Source organism: Lissotriton helveticus, chromosome 8 (genome assembly GCF_964261635.1).
Source record: "Lissotriton helveticus chromosome 8, aLisHel1.1, whole genome shotgun sequence".
Taxonomy (NCBI): domain Eukaryota; kingdom Metazoa; phylum Chordata; class Amphibia; order Caudata; family Salamandridae; genus Lissotriton; species Lissotriton helveticus.
Window position 1 is genome coordinate 1,042,988,429 of NC_136069.1, and position 22,637 is coordinate 1,043,011,065.

Consider the following 22,637-nt stretch of genomic DNA (forward strand, 5'->3'; position numbering starts at 1 on the left):
GTGTGATGAAATGAAAGAAGTCACTTTTTGGGACAGGATCCAGATGATGCAATGACTATGCAATGCTGTGAGAATGTGCAATTGTGAGTTTGGCTGGATTGTAAACAGAATGGCTTTTTTAAAAATGTTAATAAAAAATATACATTTTTAAAAGTAACAACAGGATTGTGCAAAACTCTTATGTTTTTAAGAACAGACATTGATGGCCAGTAACCCCCCAGAGAAAATTGTTACAGCCTACCAGAGAACGGTTAGTTGAATGCTTTTAGAAAGGCATTTAATATGTTAATATGTTAAAGGCCTGGATAATGTTAACTTTTTTTGTTCAGGAAACTGGGATACAAAATGCTTTCGCTCCCTTTGCTGAATTTTTCAGACAAGTTAGGGTCATTTTTTCCAATATGGTCCCCTCTAGAGACCATATGTCAAACAAAGCAACATGAGAAAAAGAGAATAAGATAGCAACACAATCTATACATTGTCCACCAACCTAAACATTTCCAAAGTTAAAAAATATATTTTCAAAAAGATATCTGAAGAAGTTTAACCAAATTACACTTTTGCAAAAAATACACATTTTATTTTGTGAAAAAAAGCATACTACAACAAACAATTAACGTTAATTAAAATAAGTATATCTTGTAACTAGCTAATCTTCTGGTTTGAAGGACACTCTCTTCAACTGCTTTCTTGGAGAGGACCTCCCCTCTAGTGATTTCCTGCAGCCGGAGTGAGCCTCTGGTTTGGAATCCTGCAGAATTTGAAACATAAACTATTTTTGTTTTATGTAATTACATTTATTTCTTCACGTGCACAGCAATTGTAACTAGATGGGAAGCGAAGAAAGTACTCATAAATCTGGTTAATACACAACTCAGTTTCATTACTATATCTGTTTTAAAATATTTTGCCAGATATGTGCGTTCAGAATACCATTTCATAAACGTACTTTATATTTTGGATTGAATCAAATGAATTGTGATGCCCGCCATAACAGATCCACAACAGATTAAAATAGGAAGCTTGCAAAACACCCTAAAACGAAGTCATGCAACTAAGAGATATGCAAACTATCTACCAGTGGGGTGTGCTATCCTTTAGGAAGGCAATACAATATCTCTCCTCATGAAAAGAGGAAACATAACTTCAACTTTTTGGTAAATGGTTTATTCTATGAGCCTTTTTGGTCAGTTGCATAGTAGTAAAAAAGGTTGCCTGGATGACAGGATGAGAATCTTGACTCGTTTGACTTGTCTCAGAAAACCATCTGAAGCGTTGACTCCTCCAACTCTTGGTACTCATTTATGCAGCAGTATTTGTATATGTCCAGTGCATAAACTCTGGGTTTAAGAAGTTATGACTGTTCTTCGAGTCATTATAATCATTGGACCCTGTCTAAGATAATGTACTTAGGACTGGTGACATTACACATTGGGCTTCTACTATGACCAACAACTGAAGCTTCTAAAATCCTATTAAACAAGTTATAAGATGATTCCAGTTCATCATGTTAATAACTAACGGCTACATGCATCAATGTTCCCGTTTGCGAATTCTTAATTCTTAATTGCGAAAATTAAGGAATAGCAATTAAGAATTCGCAAACGTCTATGCATGAAGAAATCGCAATTTTTTTGCGATTTCTTAATTTTCCTTAATTGCGATTCACAATTTGCGAATCGCAATTAAGGAATCCCTTTCCATTGATTCCTATGGGCCTAGAGGCCCATAGGAATGAATGTGAAGGCATTCTCATTTTGCGATTCGCAATTAAGGAATCGCAAAATGAGAATGCAATTTCAAGGGTGCATGGGGGGGTCCAAAGGACCCCCCTGCACCCCTGAAATGTACCTTTAAGTACATTTTTCACACACACATGCCCCAAGGGCATGTGTGTGTGTGTAAAATGAAACTTTCAAAAATGCACTTTTGTGCATTTTTTAAAGTTTTCGCAAATTACCATGAAGGTTAACTTCATGGTAATTTACCACTTCCTATTTGCGATTTTGCGATTTCGCAATTTAAAGAAAATCATGCATTGCATTTCAGAAATCGCAAAATAGCGATTTCTTAAAGGCAATCGCAATTTAAGAAATCGCAAATAGGAAGCGATTTCTTAAATTGCGAAAAAAGCAAAAAGCTTCATGCATTCCAAAAAAGGGATTTGCATTCGCAAACGGCCGATTTTTGCGATTCGCACCGTTTGCGAATGCAAAAACCCTTGATGCATGTGCCTGCAAGGGCCTTATTCAGATCTTAGGGGATGGTTACTCTGTCACAACGGTGATAGATATCCCATCCACCAAAATATAAATCCCATTACATCCTATGGGATTTATATTTCGCCAGACAGAATATTCGTCACCTTTGTAATGGAGTAAACTGTCCCTCAAAACCAAAATCAAGCCCTAAATCTATGATCCCTAAGTCTATGATCCCAAAAACACTAAGGATATATAGCGGGGGATAATATTGATTCCAATAGACTTCCAGAAAAGTGATTTGCTCTTTTAACTCAATTATCTATACTATTTATAAGCTTTTCTTCCATTATACTCTTTATTTCAATGTATTCCATTTTGAGTTGTGGATCCACACACTTTCCAGCAGCCCCAGAGAATATATTTTAAACGTAACCCATTTGAGGCAGGGATGAGACACTGATACTCTGATGAGCTATTTTCCTCTGTTAGATTATCCTGAAAGTCTTCAGCAGGAGATTAGTCATACCACTTAAAAAAGTCTTTTGGCACTCTGCCCTACTTGGCCTGACAAGAAGATGTTGCCACATTTCAGTAGACATCCTTTATGCAGCCTATCCAGACAAGGAGTCAGCAGCACAGACGGTGCTTGTTCCTCTATTGACTTTCAATTGGACATGTACAACCACAGTCAACATTTAAGGGAAGAACAAGTATTCACATTTGAAAATTGACTTTGAAACACCAAACATCTGGTAAAATTATGATCTTTTTCATTGCATCGTTCTGTTCTATATTCTTAGTTCCCTGGTTGTCGAGCCGATATTCTCTGTGCTCCAGAAGTGTAGTAAAAGCATGAGGAGTATAGATATGAGCTACATACTGATCCTCCCTGCATCTATAGAAAAGTCGTTGGGTTACCTCAAACAATCACAATTGACAGTTGGTGCCCTGGAGATGGCACGTGTGGGTAATGGCACTGAAGGTACTGAAATACTGATCCTCTCTTATTGTGGTCTACCATGCAATTGACGTTCCAAGTTAAAACTGTGAATGTGAGAGTCATGGCGAGTTATAGGAAATAGGGGTAAGATTGCTCAAGTGGGATGAGGGAGAAGCAGTGAAGGCATTGGAAGGATAATGAGGGGCAAAGACCATCTATTAGATTTTTTTCTGAGGGATTCCAAAATCTGCAATCATCCAAGATACATTTAAGGCAAGAGGAAACCGCAATACAAACTTAATCGAAATGTGGCAAACATTTCCCAATCCCCCACCTTATAGCATCTGTCGCCCATTCCCAACAAGAAAAAAAAGAATTTTTAGGAGATGTTACGCTAAATGGACCAAAGAGTTTTCCGTCCGGTGACCCCTTGACCCCCTTGACCATAATTAACAGTAGTTGTGTCGGATACAGCGGTGCTGGCACGGAAACAAAAGTACAGCAGGATGGGGATTGGTCAACCAGAGTGTGCATTAGTAGTGGGATTAGAAATTGCATGTCCTTCAAGCGGAGCATCCCTCGGCCACTGGCTCCTCTCCGCTTCGGAGTCTGTTGTAGCATCTGTCACCCATTCCCAACAAGAAAAAAAAATGTTTGGGGAGATGTTACACTAAATGGACCAAAGAGTTTTCCGTCCGGTGACCCCTTGACCCCCTTGACCATAATTAACAGTAGTTGTGTTGGATACAGCGGTGCTGGCACGGAAACAAAAGTACGGCAGGATGCGGATTGGTCAACCAGAGTGTGCATTAGTAGTGGGATTAGAAATTGCATGTCCTTCAAGCGGAGCATCCCTCGGCCACTGGTTCCTCTCCCCTTCGGAGTCTGTTGTAGCATCTATGTCCAAATGACCTGTTGGCCAGTGGCGTGACCATTTCCTCTGGCTTTGATTCTTTGGTTTCCCCCTAGGTGCTGATCATCACCTGGGTAAGGTTGGATGCTCCCCAGGGGAGGGAAGGATTAGTATTGAGTAGATGCTGTTCCTTGAGCCAAGCCCAGGTCTCTGATGAATTTCTGAGTTTTGTAGGGTAGAGGAGCATATGGGAGATATGCATAGTCCGTAAATTGGCCTTGACTTGGTCAAAGGATTTGCATTGAGTCTGAACCACACGGATATAGCCTGGGAAGATCAATATTTGTCCTGCCTGAAATTTGAGAACTTTAGTCTACGAAGATCCTGTTTCAGCAGGAAAAAGTCGGTCCACACTCCCCCAATTTTGTTTTTTGTGACTGTTTTAGAGTTGTTAATGGCTTGTAGGATGAGGGACATGTTGTTTTGAAATCGAGGGTTCTCTGATCCAGTCCCCGAGCACCCCCGTTGCTCCCAAGGAAGGCCATGTACTTATCGATCTTGGCCTGGCCTGGTTGACCCTTGTCCTAGCCCATCCTAAGATGACAGAGCCAGACGACTCATGCCCAAGGTATGGGACAACTGGCAATACAATGCTAGCACACCCTGGATAAAGCTGTGGGGGCTTAGAATGTTCAGGTAAGCAATGTGATGAACCGCAACCAACCCCCATGCACCCGGTTTGCATCCCAAGAAGCCTGAGCAGTCTGTACCAGCTCCCAGTCACAGCTCCAAAGGCGGTGTAGATACCCCACCGCATAGTCCAAGGAAGACAGCCCCCAAAGCTCTGGGCAGCAGTATGAGCAGCCGCAGATGTCACCTCTCTGGGATGGAAAACATCACGTGCAGGGCCCAAGGTAGGTAGTGGGCCCATCCAGGGCAGACCCGCACCCGCTCACACAGGGAATCTTCCCTTGGACCCAGCAACCAAAAGCACATAGGTTGCCTTGTGACTCAGATTGTGGATGCAGACGATGCGAAGGACTGTAGTAAGGTGAGCAGGAGTGCGCTCGGTCGAGGCCGCAATTCCACAAGGACATGCAGCACATCAGGGAAACCAAGTTATGAAGGGCGAAGACCACCACAAGACGGACAGCCCGCACACATCACTCTGTTTGATGGACCCCTTGCAGGACCCTACCCCACGGTTGTATAGGGTTGATGAAAGAATGGGGTCCCTGGCGGGTGGCACTGTATACAATGATGCGACTGAGAGCTGAAGGGGGATTGGCAGTGCCGGACTTCGAGCTCTATTATTTGGCAGCCCAACTGCAGTGGCTTACTCAAGTGGCTGCATTAGAATTCAGGGGCCCTGATGGTTCTGAGGGGCGGTGGATACCACGTCATGTGTTATCCTTTATAGTACTTCAGCAGCGACTGTGCCTAAGGACGCAAACCAACGAGGACCGGACATTACAGCTATGTTGGAACCGGAGTCAGCGCAGAACAGGAGCGGCTCACCCTTATACCCCGGAGATGCCTCTGGGTATGTGCACAACCCTCCCCCACAGGGGAGGACTGGACAGCACTAGCTGAGTGAGAGGCACTTAGAGTACAAGTGATAGGGGATTTATATGAGGATGGAGCCTTGTCACCCTATCAAGCATTGCAAGACAGGTGTGATCTCCCTTGTGGAGATTATTTATTACACTCTGCCCTGGTTACGGCAATGCAGAGGCATTGGAGGGAGGGGCTCTTAGAACCATGGACAACTAGGGAATGTCAGTATGTAGTGATGGCAGCGGGGACCTTCAAAGCGGTTACATGCCTGTATCGACGCATGATAGGGGAGGGAACAGTGCCGTTGGGAGACTTGCAACGGAAATGTGAGACGGACCTGGGCAAAGAGATTCCTGAGCAAACATGGGCACACATAGTCAGGAGGGTGTGGAAAAGCACCAGAAACGCCCGATTTCAGCGGGTACACTTTTTTATATTACATAGGGCGTATCTTACTCCTGCCAAGATTAAGAAGTATTTTGGAGTAGATACAGCCCAGTGTCCCGGTTGTACACTTGAGGGGGCGGAGTTCCAATACATGATGTGGAGTCGTCCACAGTTGGGAACATTCTGGGAAGAGGTGGTGGACCTATTCTGCTAAATCACAGATCGAAGAATAGAGGCTGACATAGGCACATGCTTGCTGCATTGGTTTCCACACACCCCAAAACGAAAGTCAAAAGCAGGTTTTTGGATCTGGGGTTGCTGCTGGCTAAGAGGGATATTACGGCTCACTGGAAATTGAGGGGGGGACCCAGCTTTAAGAGGTGGAAAGCAGACCTAGTTAAGTGGGCGGTGAGTGAAAGTACAGTTCGGCTTCAGCAAGCTAAACGGACTAATAACGATAAGGCGCTGGAGACTGCAAGGGCATGGGAGGCCTTGGTTCAGTCCCTGCACGAGCAGGAGGTAGAAGCAGATTCAACGCAATCCTGAGTGTATAACTGGGGTCACCCCGGAGTATAAGGGTAAAAGGAAACCCCCAGTGCAGGCATGTTATGAGGTCATTGTAACAAAAGTGTGATTGCAGGTTATGGCACATTGTCTTAGTGTTAATATGCATAGAGTTGCTGAGAGTGAGGTTGCTTTAGAATGTATCGGCTTTTGATGGTCGAGACGCACCGGTGGTGGAGGGTGGGGGGGATTGGGTGGGCATTTTGTTAATTGTTATTTTATTTGATCATTTGGGAACGACCCCGTTTTGAGAGCTAATGATCGTCAAGCCCGAATATATGATAATACAATGCTAACGTTTTCCACGCATGGCATTACCACGCGAATTTTACTTCGCAGTGCGTCTTTACCACGCAGCATTTTCCAACGCAAGATTATACACCGCAAAATTTACGTTGCTTAACCTCTTACATCCTGTACATAATGATACTGATAGGCTAATAAATTTAATTTTCAAACTGCCGAACAAAGCAAAATATCGATGTTTATAACAAACCAATACTACAGATTACCTTTCTTTTTTATTTTTTTAATTTACAATGCGCTTTAATTTAATTTGTTTATGTTAAAATATTGGATCCTTATCTCACCTCTCCACGCCTTTCACCAGCTGCCCTTCACGGAAACGAGCGTCAAAACACGTTTTGAAAAATAGAGATAGGACTACTATAATGACGTACACGCCACGTCGCTGGGGAGACTCTGTTCTTGATCGTCAGAGGCACCTAATATCGTTTTTTTTCTCAGTTTTCTTCTTTCTTTTTCTATCCGCTTTTTTTTTGGGGAGGGGAGACCCCCCCCCCAACCCCCCCAAGGCCCCTTTTTTTATAGTTCATTTTTATTAATGAAGAACACGCAGGACGAAAGATCGAAGACTGGAAGCAATGAACGTTGCGTGGTAAAGACGGTCGTGGAATGCACCCGCGTTGAAAAGACGTTTGCGTGGTAAGTGAACCGTAGTAAACGTCACGCGTGGTAAAGACTTCGTAGTAAATGATGTTTCCCGTCAAGCCCCTGTCCTTCAGTTGCAAGATGCAATGACGTAGAACTGTAGAGAGAACGACTGTAGAGCATGAGTGCATAACGTACGGAACTAAGATGTTAAAAGGCTATGGCGTTCCGGACTAAAGGAATAGTTGAACTGAAGGACAATGAATGCAAGTAATAATGTATTATTTGTTTTTAGTTGTGTTCGAAAAAAGCAATCTTTTTTTTTTTATGACGGAAGGGGCCCCTGCTACAGCAACCTTCAATCCCCCAAGTAGGTGGGCCCCCTGTAGATTTGGAAAGGTTTCAAGACCAACAGAAAGGCACTTGCAGCCCCGCGCTTGTTCTAGCGGGTCGCTGTGAGAGCTGGCAGTTATGCTCGGAGAGCAGGCCTACGAAGTTGGTATGAGTTCCAGGGAATCCAGCAAGCCCCCACAGGAGGGGCTGTCACCTGGGCAGCAGGGTCAGAAATAGCCCTGCCTCACAAACACATTCACATTACTCACTGAGTTCCAGTTGAGGATCGCACCCAGTTTTGGGACACCATGTTGGAGATGGCAGAAGGGTTATGCCCAATTCACCAAATTGCACCAGATATTGATTGCTGTGAGTCCGAGGTGGGTAACTCCAGCCACCTGCCCCGAGAACAGCATGTCAGCACCAGCAAAAAGGGATCTTGGGAGCTACACAACTGGGAACTCATAGACATGCGTCGGCCATCCAGGCCATGCCCCACTAATTTATTTTAATGATATAATAATATATTTTCTGAAAAAGTTTGTACGTTTTTGAAGTTTAAAAATGATGTTAACTAAATATATGTCATATCTTAAAAATAAATGCTATGGGCCTTATTTATGAGAAGTGTCGTATCGCTGCGACAAAGCAGCGATACAATACTTTTCAGTGCGCCCTCCTTGCGACACAATTGATGCATCATATTTACTGTATGGCGCATCATGTCGCAAGGAATAACAGATACATCAGTATTACTGACATATCCGTCAGTCCAAAATTGACGCATTGTTGCAGTTGTGTCGGAAGCGTGACGCAACTCCAGCAATGTTCCTTACACATGGGGCAAGCCCCATGTGAAAGGGCCTGCACCAGTCTCACACCTGCCATGAGACAGGTGTAAGTTTTCATGCAATGGCGTCCTAGAAGTGGTGCACTCAAATCTTATACATTTCAATGCCCCACTTCAACAAGGCTTTGATGTGGGAGAACGTCCACCCTGCATACATTATACCTGACGAAGGTATAATGTAGGGCAGGGATTTATAAAGTGCTGCATCTGCAGAGATAGGGCGCAACGTGGCACATATTTTATGCTGAGTCATAAAAAGTGGCGCAATTGTGGCGCAAAAGTGATGGAGGGGCTGATAAAGAAGACCCAATATTTTTTAGCCTGTATTAAAGTTTTCAATATTTGTGTTATGTTTATGCTAATTTAATGAGTAAATATTTTTGCTATATGTATTTTTGGTTTAGAGATTTTGTTAGATATTTTTGTAAGTCAATATTTTGGATTTAACATTTTTGTTGTTTTAATTATAGGTATAGGGTTGTCAATTTTATGAGTACCTATATTTTGGGTCTTGTATTGTTATATTTTTAGTGTCGATATTCAGTAGTAGAATCCAGAATCAGGAGCAGTTGGATATTGCTCTCTCATATAGGGTTTTCTAAAAACATAAATATAGCCTGTGTGGCAGAATTTCCATGGTGGCAAACTGTTCTTAGCAGCTGGTCTTTGGGGGGTCCACTATGTATTCCTTTACTAAAGTTAGTGAGCACTCACATGATTATCAGTATTCTCCACTTCCCATCCCAAAGATGTATATGGAAGCATAAGAATTGGTTTATTCCAGTAATTCTTGTGATTTGTGACTATTTCAGATAGGTCGTAGTACTCTTGGACTTCTTTCCTAACTCCATTAAAAGTCAGAGAGTTACTCTAAAAGTTGGTTCAACCAAATGCAGTAAACATGCTGAGGAAATTGTGGCTATTGAGTTCTTCCTGTTCTTGCCAACAAACATTTTCATCACACTGGTAAGGTATGGTACTATTCAATTCCATTCAATTCATAATCTTTATTCAATTTTATTGATAAAATCATAAAAGACAGGTCATTTAAAAACAACGTACAAAATGTCAGTGCCCTAATCATTCATATTTTAGAAATCCCATCATAAAACGTACAAGAAAGAAGCAAATAGAAGAGGAGTTCAACAACTGTAAGAAAAGTAAGGCTGGCCTAACTTGGATAAAATTCAGCGGTAATAAAATCGGGCATATGAACTTGTGTCACAGGTTACTGTATTTTGGGCACAGCATAACCACGTGTAATGTGTCATTAATCGATGTGTTGTCACAGTTATAAAAAGGTAGATCTGTGTACTTAAACTGTGACTTGAAGTGGTGCAACCTGGTCATATCCTCAAAATCCACTGCCATAGCACACTAGGAGGATACATTTGGCCCTGTAAATCTCCAAAACCAATTGGATATGAGTGCACCCCAATAGTCGAGAAAAATCCCTAATGCCAAATATCGCCGTGCTAAAAGAGAAAACTTTTTAATTTATAAACAAATACTAGTTAAGCTCAGAATCCAATTGTATCCCCAGATACTTGAACTTATCCACCATTCTAACATGTTGGCCATCTATTACAGATTTCATGGTTTTCGTATTTGATGGGCCAAACTTCATAACGTGTGATTTGAAAAAAATGTGTAGATAAGTCAAGACTGTTCATAAAACTAATAGAAAGAATACAAAGCTTGTTCAGGCTTTTAGCAAACAAGCCATTAAAACTGTTTCCAAGCCTTGTATTAGTCCCCCAGTACCCCATCGGGCCCTGGTGCCTTATTTAAAGGCAAGTGGGAAATTGCGGCTCTGACCGTAGACATATTAAAAGTTCAGTTATACTCTGTTTGGGGACCTTCTGGAAGTTCTGGCTCTGCTTCAAGACTATAAATGGCCTTGAAACGATCCACCCATGCCTGAGACGAGATGGTAAAGGCCTGATTGGTAAGGTGGTCTTCATGAAAAAGAAACAAGTTGATAACACCCCAGAAAGCAGTGCTATTGCGCTGCTGACTAGCTATTAGTACCTTATCCCAGGTCTCTGTAGTGTCCTGCTGGACACGGTCTAGTTGTTCTATTGATGTAATCTACACTTTGCACCCACCCACCACTGGTGTCACGAGTCAGGTGACCCAGTCAATAAAGGGGGCGGAGCGCACATGCTCTTGGCTCAGTAAGTAGCCCACTAACCTGGTGTCGGTGTCTCCCTGACCTCCGTAATGCGGGCCTAGTGCCCAACACTACATTGGCGACGAGGCGGGTCTTGCCCGTGTGTGTAGCCACTGCCTGTCGGTGGAGGAAAATGGGGGGAGAGAGCTGCCCGCCTAGAGGGCACCCCCTGTGGATCGGTGCCGGACGCCGAGAGGCCTGTGGGGCATGCGCTGAGCCCCAGGCCGACATGTTAATGAGGAGGGGACTGGGAGCCCACCCCCGCACCTCTCGAACCCTGCCGTGTGCCGCCCTGGAGAGATAAGGGCCCCAGACAGAAGCGCCAACCGACCGGAGCCCACCCGGGTCGGCCGTGAGTGACCCCCACCGCGTGGAGGAAGACAGAGCCCCGCAGCGCGACCCGAGGCGACCAGGAGCCTACCCTGTACCTCGTGTACCTGTGCGCAGCCGCCCCGGCGAGAAAGTGCCCAAGGGGAGAAGAGCGGACCGACCGGTGCCCACCCGCGTCGGCTGCGATCAAGGAATCCCCTGCAGTGAGGAGTGCAAGCCGAGCGGAGCCCACCCGCATCGGCCACAACCGGGCAGCAACTGACTGCCCCCACCGGAGGTGACCGGGAGCCTTCCCCGCACCTCCCGTGCTCCGCGTGAGCCCCCTGCGTGGGGTGAAGAAGGAAATCAAAGCGGAGCCCACATGCGACAGTCGCGATGCTGGCGGGACCCAAGGTGAGCTCACAGGCTGCCCGAAAAGCCTGGGTGTGAGCGGAGGCCGCGGGAGCTCACCCCGCCTCAGCGACCAACGTGACAAATAAGGAGAGCGAGGGGAGGGAGTAGCTAACCACCTCCCAACCCCCCCTCAGCCAAAATGAACGCTGCCCTGAAGCAGAGCCCACCCGCAATGCAAAGGACACCCCTCCCCCGCCGCGCAGCGCGAGGAAGGCGAGGAACGCGGCGGCGGAGTGCAAGAGCGCAAAGTACCAGGGTCCGGCCTGTGGCCGCATGAAGTGAGCTGTCCCCAGCGCCTGCCCAGGTCTCAGCACAGCGGAGCAGGCGAAGACACACAACACGCAGAAAATCGAAATCAGCCGCCCATGGCTGATCGGAGGGGCGCCAGCCACCCCCCCCCCCTTTGCGCAGCCTGAAAGAAATGAGGTCTTCTGTGAGGGGCGGGAGACCATAGTGTGAACAGCTAGCCGCCGCAGAACACCCCAGCACTGAGCACCGTACGTGCATCAAGCCCTACACGTCCTGGGATAATGAAAAATGAAGACTATCCCACCACGGAGGAATAGTCCGGCTGCAGAGAGGGAAGTCACTCACCAGGCACCAAAGAGTTCACCGGCGCCGTGCATCACTCGACCTGCAGCCCCAGCCAGGCAGTCCAGCTCCAGTTTTGGCCTGAGGCCCAGGACACCACGCAGCTCACAGCCAAGCACCGGCAAAACAAAGGAAAAACAACACGAAAAGAAAAGACCAGGAACGGTCAACGGAGCGGTGACGCAACCCTCCTGAAGCACTACACAGACACCAAAGCCTGCACCCCCACACGAAAACGCAGCAAGTTTACGAGGATGGGAAGAAGTGCAGCACGCACGAAGAATGGCGTGACAACACCAGCGAAAGTCACAGGAGCGGTGGCGTAACCCTCCGGACGCAGTGAAGCACCCGAAGAGCGCGGACAAAAGCGCGCCAAGGCAAAAGCATTGCAACTGAAAAGAACAGTGATCACGCAAATCACCGGAATCATGAAGGCTCACCAGGAGAAGCCGACTGCCCAGTCTGGTCGCAAGAAGAAGAAAGCCGACCACCCAATCTGGTCGCAAAGAAGAAAAAGCTAACCACCCAGTCTGGTCGCAAGGAAGGTAAAGCCAGATGATCGCCCTCGAAGAAAAGAAGAAGAGTGACAGCCCTGTCACCCTGAAGACCGGATGAGCACAGTTGGGCTGAACAAGCCAACAAAGGGAGAAGACCGAGGACTCACAGCCAGCCAAGAAGCACACCCTGACACACCAGACAGCTGCCAAGGCGGACTGACGTCCCTGGATACAGCCTCATGGATGAACCGAACGTAAGCCGCAGCATGCGCCAACTGCGTCTCATCCTAACGCTTCCCCAGGCGACCGACCACCCCTGAGTGTCGGCAGTCCAAGTCAAGCGCATCCCTGCTTCTGTCCGCAGATGCCACAGGAGAAGGTCAACACGGAGTGCCCACCCTCACACCGCCTCAAGATGGAGTCGGCAGTGGCCCCACAACAGGCAAGAGAGGGTCCCCACACTCTATATGTCAAGCCGCCACAAACACTCCACCTCAGCAAAGCGGAGGCACATGGCTGCCAGGTCTCTCTGGACATCCAACGCTCCCAGCAAGTCACCAACACCTGGCTGACAACCACCGTCAACCCAGCCATAAGCACCTGTGCCAGGCAACACCCCTGCCAGAGATCGGCAGAGTGGACTAGCAAGAGGTCCGAGAAGGTTAAACAAGACGTGATCCGCGAACAAGACCAACGAACCTTCGACATCATCAAGAACCAGAAGTAAAACTATCAACAGGAGAAGGTCGCAGCGACCGGTCCAGTCACAGAGTGAAAAAGAAGACAGTGTCCTAGAGCCAGGACAAGACCAGAGGGAAATGGGCGGAGTGCACGCCGCTCGGAGAAGCCTGGTCAGGAGGACAAGAGCAGCAAGATGACCGAACCGTGTCGCGAGGAAGAAAAGAAGATGGAGAACGAGTGGCACGACGCCACGAAGGAAAGAAAGGAGGAAAGGAATCGAAGGGCATGATGCCACCAGAAACAACAACGCCCATGAAAATGTGAAGAGGTGTGGCAAGCTAACACACACCAGAAGAGAAGGTGACACGGCCCACAACATCGAACACATTGACAGACATGTCCAGTGTAGTGTAGTTCCTATATTCCCAATAGGCTCTGCGCATTGGAATAATATATTCAGCAGTGTAGACGTAGGACTGAGGTCGACTAGGTCTCTACTGACTATATTAGACTTAAGGTTTGCCAGCTAGCTCAGAGGTCACTAGAAACTTTCTCGAATATACGAGGAGGAGTTTAACCTCCCTGGATAGACAAGAAGGGATTAGCTTCTGACAACCATCAAACATGACAACTTTGCTCCCTCAGAATAAGAGTGTATCTCTAGAGTCGTGTGAAAACAATACACAGCTATTTCACTCAGTCAAGTGTGCATACATAGTTTCACCAGAGTGCAGAGAAAAGAGAGATGGGCGTTTTCAATAAAAGGTGTAATTTATTGTGCAGTCTTCTTTCTCATGCAAGAGAAATGAATTGCCACAATTGCGATACTCATAGTAAAGTAAAGTGCGTACAGTAAAAGGACTGATTATAAAATAATACTGTAAAAGCATTGATATGGTTTCTTAGCCATATGATACTTTAAAATAGATAAAATATATACATACATATATACATTGACTAACGTACTCAACTGGTGCTTCTAAATACGCCTACCCCGGTGTACCTGACCTAAGCCTAATATGTGGGAAGGAGTAAGTAAGTAGCAGTTTAAGTTAAGTTGGTTTTGCCAAGAATCTGACTCAAGAATTCTCTTTAAGGGTTTAGTCAGTTCCGTACCTGGGTAATAGAAAGCAGGAGGTCTTGTATCTCTCTCTCAGGACTCGATATCCCAGTAACCCGCGAAGGTATCTGGAAACACCGGAGCTGGATTTCTCGGCAGGAGAAAAGACAGTGTCTCTCTCAGTGCATCAAAGGGGAGGGGCAGCGTCCGTGGGCTCTCGCATCAGCTGGGCTCTCGGGCAAGTAGATAGCTGCTCTGCTCCAAAACCACCACTGTGTGTTTGCTTAAGGCAACGTTGGTATATTTATACCTGAAAGGTGCCGGGTTTGATGTAAGGTTGGACATAAGACATCAATAAAGATGTCACTAAGAACTGGCCGTTCTTACACTGCTTCACAGGAGTTCTAGGACGAAATCAAAACAAAAGCAATGGGGATTTCCCAGGTTGCTGGAGGTTTGGTTTGTTTAGAGAACTCGTTGTGCTTTCTAGGAGTCCGGGGAAGTAGGCTTGCTTAATGTGACTGCATGGGCTATGACTAAATATGGATATGATTTTTATGCCTTTATAGGGATATTATTGATTATAACCGTACAAGGGCATAAAATAGAAATATCGATTTAGGTTCCTAGATAAAAACACAATACCCACTCCACGATCTAATGTCCATCATTACTAAAACTAAGCAATAGTAAACATTTAAAGGTGCATGTGTATTCCAACCCACCCCAAAATACATTTTTTGTATTTGAAATGGTGTATGCGAAATACACGAAAATGATTATTGGTACTGTACGCTATTCAAGCAGTGTAATCATTCAGTTAAAAGGATGCATATATATATCAGCTGAATGATTTGCGAAATGTACACATGAAATGGCTCTTTATACAGAAAAGAAGGTCGAGACCATTCCATCACATATAAATACAGTTATTGTAAATGTGCTAGAGGCTGAGGTAATATATTGTCTCTAGAGTTCCTAAAAATAGAAGCTCTGTTCTTTAAGAATAGTTCTATTTTAAGCAGAGTACAAGTGCCAGAAAAAGGTAAATATTTTGGAATTGGGACAAAAAAAATTATTTTGCTTTCAGGGGAAAAAATAGTTCCAAATATTTTCAGTAGCTTTTGTTTATCAAAGCTGAAGGCCGAATTCAGAGTTCAGGGAACGCTGTGTGCTTGTTGCTTAAAAGTTATTCTTTTTGTTCAGGGGAGAACATCATGTCAGATAGACTCGCAAAAAATTGGTCTACGACTTCAGGTGAAAGTTCGACCAAGTTTGTAAATGACGCAACAGTGCAGTCGTGAGAATGATTGCTATCATCGATATCAGGATCAGCAATGCTCACAGAAGGTCGTACCTGGGTGATGCTGCTCTCATCTCGTATTTCACTACCACCTAATCGTAGTGGCGAAGTTTCAACGAATGCCGTCATCAGAATGGGTAGCCGCTGGGGACAACACGATGCATGAGCCGTTACAGGACTTAGCAAAGTATCTGTATCCAATGGTACTGCTGATGGTAGTGTAAGACAGATGTCCAACACGCATTCTTCTCCGCATAGCATACATCGAAGCACAGGTAAGATGCAATTCTGCCAGATGGGTCTGAATGAAAGAAACCAGGTCATATTCAGATCTCTTAGCCGGGCTAATCCAAGGACTTTAGTTATGCGGTCCCGATAGCGTATAGCTAGGATCGTTTCTTCCATCGTTGCTGGAGTCTTGTCTGCGACTTGGCTTGCCATATCGGAGCAGAAGTATCAAAAATAAAATTCCTGCTACGAGACCCAAAAGAAGTGGTAGGCCGCCAAAGACAGAATGGACAAAATTAGGAAAAATGCCCAGAACTGTTTTGAAGGGTGTTAACAATTTCCGAAAAAATTGTCTTAAATACATGTGGGATACCACTGGTATCAGACATATTTAGGATTTGGCTTAGCATTTCTGCGAAATGCACGGGGAAATTTGTTGATAAAAGGCTATGTATCTCTGCCGCTGTCCTTGCAACTTGCAGATCATACGTTTCTTTTGATGACGTTAAGGGCACAGTTGTCTGTAACAGAACAGACTTTATTCTGCTTAAAGTATCAATTCGAATAGAAGAGATATTCAAAGAAGGCCAAATTGTTGCCTCCGTATCTGGAGTGCTGTTTGGATACAATACTTGCATACAGCAAGTGACCATAGAACTCACGAGATAGGCTTTCCCTGGCACCATGCCACAACAGCTGTGGTCCACTATTAGAATATAGCTCCCCTTAGAAAGCCGTCTAAAGAATGGCTCTATTTGTGTTGCAGGTGTGCCGTGCTGGTGACATGAAAGGTTATTTGAAGTCCCCTCACAGGCCCCATGCAAGTTAATACCTTGACACAGAAGTATACCGCTTAGTGATCGTTTACAATTGTTACCACTAAGAAATACATTCTGTTTCTTTTCACTGTAACATGTGTGTGTGTAAGGCAATTTCCATGATGACTTAATGTACCCTTTACCCAACCTTTCATACTGGCCCGCTGGTATATATTCTTGGCAGTATTGAAATTGGAAAGTTGTTATCGGAATTGTAATTATCCCGTGTATTATCCATTCAATGACAGGTCTTTCTGACATTGTCAATGGTAATCTCTTAAGTTTTTCAATGCTCAGAATCGTATAGTCTGCTCCTTTCTGTGCCAAACTGATTTGTTTATCAGTAAGGTTAAAGATAGAGAATAATGACGTTGTGTTGATTAAACGCCATGGTACGTAGCCTGAACGCAGATTTTGCAACGTCCAGCCAAGCTGTACAATAGAACGTAATTGGGACTGACCATGTTGTAACATTAGTAAGTCCTGCTCTATTATATCAATAGCAGATGATACAATACTGTCCAGTGAATATATTCTGGAGGATAGAGTCATTAACCCATTGTCCACAACAGAAAGTGATTTTTCCAAAATAATACAATCAATTTCTCGTATTTTTTCTGCTGTTTCAATTTGTGTTTCTTTCCAAGCTTCGTTGTACGCAGCGTATATACCGGCCGCTATGAAACATTTTTGACGCTGTTTGCGTGGTCCCATTATGAAATCACGCAAGTCAGCACCGTCTTTAAGTAAAGTCAAGTGTTGCTTAATTTCAGCCGTGTGGATTTCTGTAGCCATTCGAGGCAGAGTTTCCCTACACTGTATGTTGTAACTATCCCTGGATGTTGTCTCTGGGAGTATCTAGGGTCTGGCCTGGTCAACTTGAACCCCTGTATTTTGTTCAGGAATCTATCTTGACAGTTATTTGTCTGTGGGCCAGATCAACCATTTTTTCCAATCAGGATGTGTTCTGTTTTGGATACAAATATGGGATACGTCTATCTCAACATCTGTAGTGCTATTACTGTCAGGCGTTGGCTTTGGAATAGACGGTTTGTTTAAGTCTTTAATTTTGGCTAGGCCAAGACAGGTTGTCTGTTGAATGGTGTCATTCAAGAATATAATTTGTTCTGGGATCATGCAGGCTCTAAATAATGCTTCTAATCCTTGGACCTGCCAATCTTTGGTACCCCAGATGGTTTTTGTTTCAATGTTGTTCTTCCAAAAATCAAAACCAAATGCAGTCATTTTTTCATAAACTTTTCCGAATAGATCAATTTAGTATTTGTCAGCATTGTTTTCACCCCTGTCTTATTTAACAGTTTGAAATAAAACGTTTCTGCTTCACTTGTGTTAAACCCTGAGAAGTATGGGAATTTCTCGTAAAATGTTTTCGAACTACCTTTTGGTGGAGTTGCACAATGTTCCCATTGATTATAATTAAAAACATTTCTAGGTTGAGCAGATTTTTGCAAATAATGGTGTGCAAAGTGATTGTAGCAGTACATTTCTTCATAGTTAGATGAACCCTGTAAGTAATCATGTTCTGTAAATTTTGCTGACATTACTAAATCTGACATCATATCATTAATACTTTCAAAGTCCCAATCATCAGAGAATGTGTTCGGTTTTACAAAGTCACTTAATGAAACCTTGAACTGGTGTGGATATTTCAAGAGCTCGACCGGGAAATAGATTTCGTAATCCGTTTTGTCCCAAGCTACCCCACCGGGTATTGGATTGGCTGTGACATTCACTGAAGATAGTTCTCTTTTCTCGATGTGAGATGACTTGTTTGGCTTTAGGACCAAGTTGATGTTCTGACTTGCTGTGTCCATTGTACTGTATTTTCCCTCAATGAAGTTTCCCAAACAAAGAACCATGATAATCCAAAGCAGGAGGAAAAGTACAACTAACACAATCCAAAATTCAATCCATGGAGAAATCAGATAGGTTTCTTTGAGTTGATGAAAGAGTTCAGTTAATTTGTCTTTAAAAGTTTTTGTTGTTGGCGTTTCTTCAGGCTCGCTTGGATCCTCAGAAAAGTCATCGAAATTGATGAAGTAGCCAGATGCAGTTCTGTCAATTGTTGGAATCGCTTCCGGATTTTCATTTGCTTTTGGAATTTTCTTTGTTTCATTAGCATAGTCTGAGGCTACATCGTTGTAGACTGGTGTTTCTTGACGAACTGTTGCAATTTGGGTTTTAAGAGGCATAAGTTCCATGGCTTTGTTGCATAGTCCTTTTTCATTCACTGCAGGTTTATCAAATGTGATTAGTCTCTCAGTTTGAACCTCTTGTATTGTAGCAAGTTTTGGTACTCTGCTATTTCTTGGGAGTCCACTGGGCCTACTACTTATTATTGGCCACATGATTGTGGTTTTACCAGGTCGATGGATACAACTCGGTCCTCCTTTTTACCAGCAAGGGGCGGTAGTACAACTGATCTTGTTCCGCTGATAGCTAAGACAGGTACTGCTTTTCTGTAAGAAGGCCCAAATTCCTTCTTCACCGCGATCTTCTCTCTGACCAGACCCCCAATCTTTGGAATCCAGACAGGCCTTGCTGGGACAGGTGGTTTATCTTCAGTGGCTGTTGGCTGCTGTTTTAACTTTACGTTGCTCAGGCCTTTTCTTGTTTCATTTAAGTCCTGTAAAATAGCCAAACGATCTTTGATATCAAAGCATTTTTCTTCTACCACTGAAGTCTGACTATCTAAGTCCTGAATATGCATTCTAGTACCGAACAATAGTTCGTATGGACTGAAACCTTTTAGAGAATTTCTTTGCAGATTATTAAGACTACGTTGGACACTTGTTAAATGTTGGACCCACCCATCACCCGAACCTAATACCCTCGCCGTTATAGATTGCTTTATGTCCCGGTTTTTTCTTTCCACAATCCCATTTCCCTCAGGATGGAAGGGACAAGAGTACCGCAATGCAATGCCCATGCTGGTCATGGCCTCCTTATAAGCTCGAGAGCTAAAAGCAGGACCCTTGTCAGAATGTAGCATGCCAATTGCGTATGGGCCGATATAGACTCGCAAATCTTTTATAACAGTTCTGGCGTCAGCCGAGCGCTGGGGCCACATCCAAATAAATCTCGTGCAGGAATCCACTGCGACCATGATATATTTATAGTTACCATCCCTTTGTAAGGGACCACAGTGGTCCAGGTAAACGCAAGCTAATGGTTTATCTGAGATTAGAAGGGGCGTCTGTGCTGGTCGTTTCACCGTTGATACTTTCATTCTTTGGCATATTTCGCATTCTAGAACATAGTTCTTAGTTTCTATTCTCATGCGTGGCCACCAATATCTCTGTTTTAATAACGATATTGTGGCGGAAACACCAGCATGTGCAGAAGCCAGTCCTTCGTGTGCCGCTGTAATTAGTCCTAACCTGTGTTCCATGTTTGGAATTGCCCTATCCCCCACTCCAGGGATTCGAGCAAATGGAACATTATTTGTATCAGTTATGTATGAGCACTTTACTGGAAAGCCTTTTGGGAGTGTTGTTTTATCGTTTTTTACTGTAGCACTGACAGCTTGCATTATATCGCTGTCTATTTTTGTTTTTGACCGGGTGATAGCAGCTACGGAAGCCGTTTGCACAGCCGCCTTCGCGGCTTCATCAGCCAATGAATTCCCTGCAACGTGAACGCCATCACGTTGATGACTCAGTGTATGTATCACGTGAGTCTTTTGTAGTTCTTTTTTTTTTTTTGAAAATCGTTTTATTAGCATAGTTGGGAGAGCAGTAACATGCACACATATTCATATATACAAACTCAGTATGAACCCCGGTGGTACATGCATGCGGTTGCTCAGAGCATATGTATAAGCACAGTGTATTCGATTTTTCATTTTTCGATGTATCAGAACAAACTAACAAATCCCGTTCATACCCAAACCCACCCCCCACCCCTAGGAAATCCCACCCGACACTCTCAAACAGGCACATAATCAAAATATCAACAAGTGGGTCACTCCCAATGTACGAAAAAGTAGTGTACGTTGAACACACAGGTAGGGTGGGTTAGCGTGTTCGATGGGTCGGGGTCCCCCGTACCCCATCGCAGTGCACCGTAGGCAATGTTCGTGCATGGGTGAGTGAATCAAGGCATAGTGACGTCATAGGTGTCTAATCACTTGTATCCCCTTCATCCTCGTCATTAGCAGTCTCAAATGCCCCCAACGCGGCAAACCATTCCAGTGAGATCGGAGTTTTTCGGTGGCCCCTACTTTCCTCTCTCTGTAGCGCTTCACCCTCAGCTTTACCCCAACGCACTACTTCTGCCCGCCATAGGTCAGGGTTGGGCGGCTTAGATGATTTCCATCTTATCGTGATGGCGCGCTTCGCCAGCAACAGGGCCAGATCTGAGAAGCGCGTCGCCACGGTTCTGGTGCGTGTCGATGGCCCCAGCCCCAGCAATGTACGCTCCAGTGTAGGTGACCTAGGCAGAGTACCAGCCCTCTCAAGTGAGTCATGGACAGTGTTCCAGAAATACCCTAGTTTAGGGCAGTGCCACAGCATATGTACCAGTGATGCGTCGTCAGCATCGCATCGGGGGCAGTTGCTCTTGGATGCAGGGAACATCACATGTAGGCGGTGTGGAGTCAGGTAGGCTCTATGTAGTAACATCAGCTGGATAAACTTGTATTTGGGGTTCCTGGCTACTTTTTTGGGGAACTGAAGTATGCGCTCCCACTCCTTGTCTCTCAGTGGCCTTCCAACATCTGTTTCCCATGCCGCCTGCAGTGGTGACAGTGTAAGTGCCCTCCCCGTTCTGATGCTAGCTGTGAGCCACCTGGTCAGATGGCCGCCCGTTCCCATGAGGTAGAGCATTGTAATGAGAGGGTTCGTAACAGGCTCCCGCCCGTCAGGTGACCACTTGCGTGTAATATAATGGCGGAGTCCGGCATGCAGGAGAAAGGAGCCTCTGGGGACGCCCATCCTGGTTCTGAAGTCTTCGAAAGATAATAGGTGCCCCTCCGCAAACAGGTCACCCACGTGTGTCACACCTGTGTCATGCCAGGGCTCCAGCAAGGTCGTCGTGAGTGTGCCCGAGCCTAGAGGTATGCCCAACAGTGGGACTGTGGGGGCATAAGGTGTCCCGGGGGACGTGTACTTTAATGACTTCCGCCAGTATGTTACCGCCAGCTTGAGAAGCGGCGGGGCGTTTCTAGGTAGATCCGAGCCAGGCAGGAGTAAGATGTGCACTCTCCCCTTAGCATGGTCATCCCCCGAAACATTGATCTCATGAAGATTGCGGCCTGCCACCCAGTAAGCTAGCCATTGTAGCTGACACGCATAATTATAAGCCCTGAAGTCCGGTAAGCCCATGCCTCCAGAGCCAGAGGGGAGCTGCAACTTGGCCAGACTTATGCGTCTACGGCCATGCCCCCACACAAGTTCTGCGAGGAGGGAGTCGAGGGTCGTAAACGTCACCGCTGGGATTTGGAATGGCAGATTGGTGAAGTAGTAGATGAGACGGGGGAGCATCACCATCTTGGAGATTGCCACCCTGCCGGGTATGGAGAGCGGCAATGTTAGCCAGAACTGAATTTGTGACTTCAGTGTTCTGATGGCTCTACCCAGGTTGCCGTCTATCATCATGCCCGCCTCTCTGTATATCTGCATCCCAAGATATCGGAAAGTGGTTTCCGCCATCTGGAATACATGAGGGGCAAAAGGCAGGGGGGCCGACTCGTCTGCGGCTACAAAGGTGAACCCATAGGATTTAGACTCACTGATGGAGAGGCCAGAGATCTCTCTGAAGTCCTCGAAAACCTGGGAAACTGGACTCAAGTCGCCCCTCAGGTCTCGGAGATATAAAATAATATCATCCGCGTAAGCAGATACGATGTGCTCCGTACCATGTCGGCGTATTCCATATTGGGAGGCCATCGACCGAAGCCTGCAGAGCAACAGTTCGAGGGCAAGGACGAATAGGAGAGGGGAGAGCGGGCAGCCCTGTCTGGT

General features: G+C 45.3%; 1 long non-coding RNA gene across 1 annotated transcript in view; it reads right to left on the reverse strand.

Annotated features, from left to right (window-relative positions):
• Positions 1-558: 558 nt before the first annotated feature.
• LOC144771861 (uncharacterized) overlaps positions 559-22,637 on the reverse strand; it is a 66,633-nt gene continuing 44,554 nt past the window's right edge. Inside the window, exon 3 of the long non-coding RNA XR_013599521.1 lies at positions 559-751. This is a non-coding gene — a long non-coding RNA (uncharacterized LOC144771861). The remainder of the gene's footprint in view (positions 752-22,637) is intronic.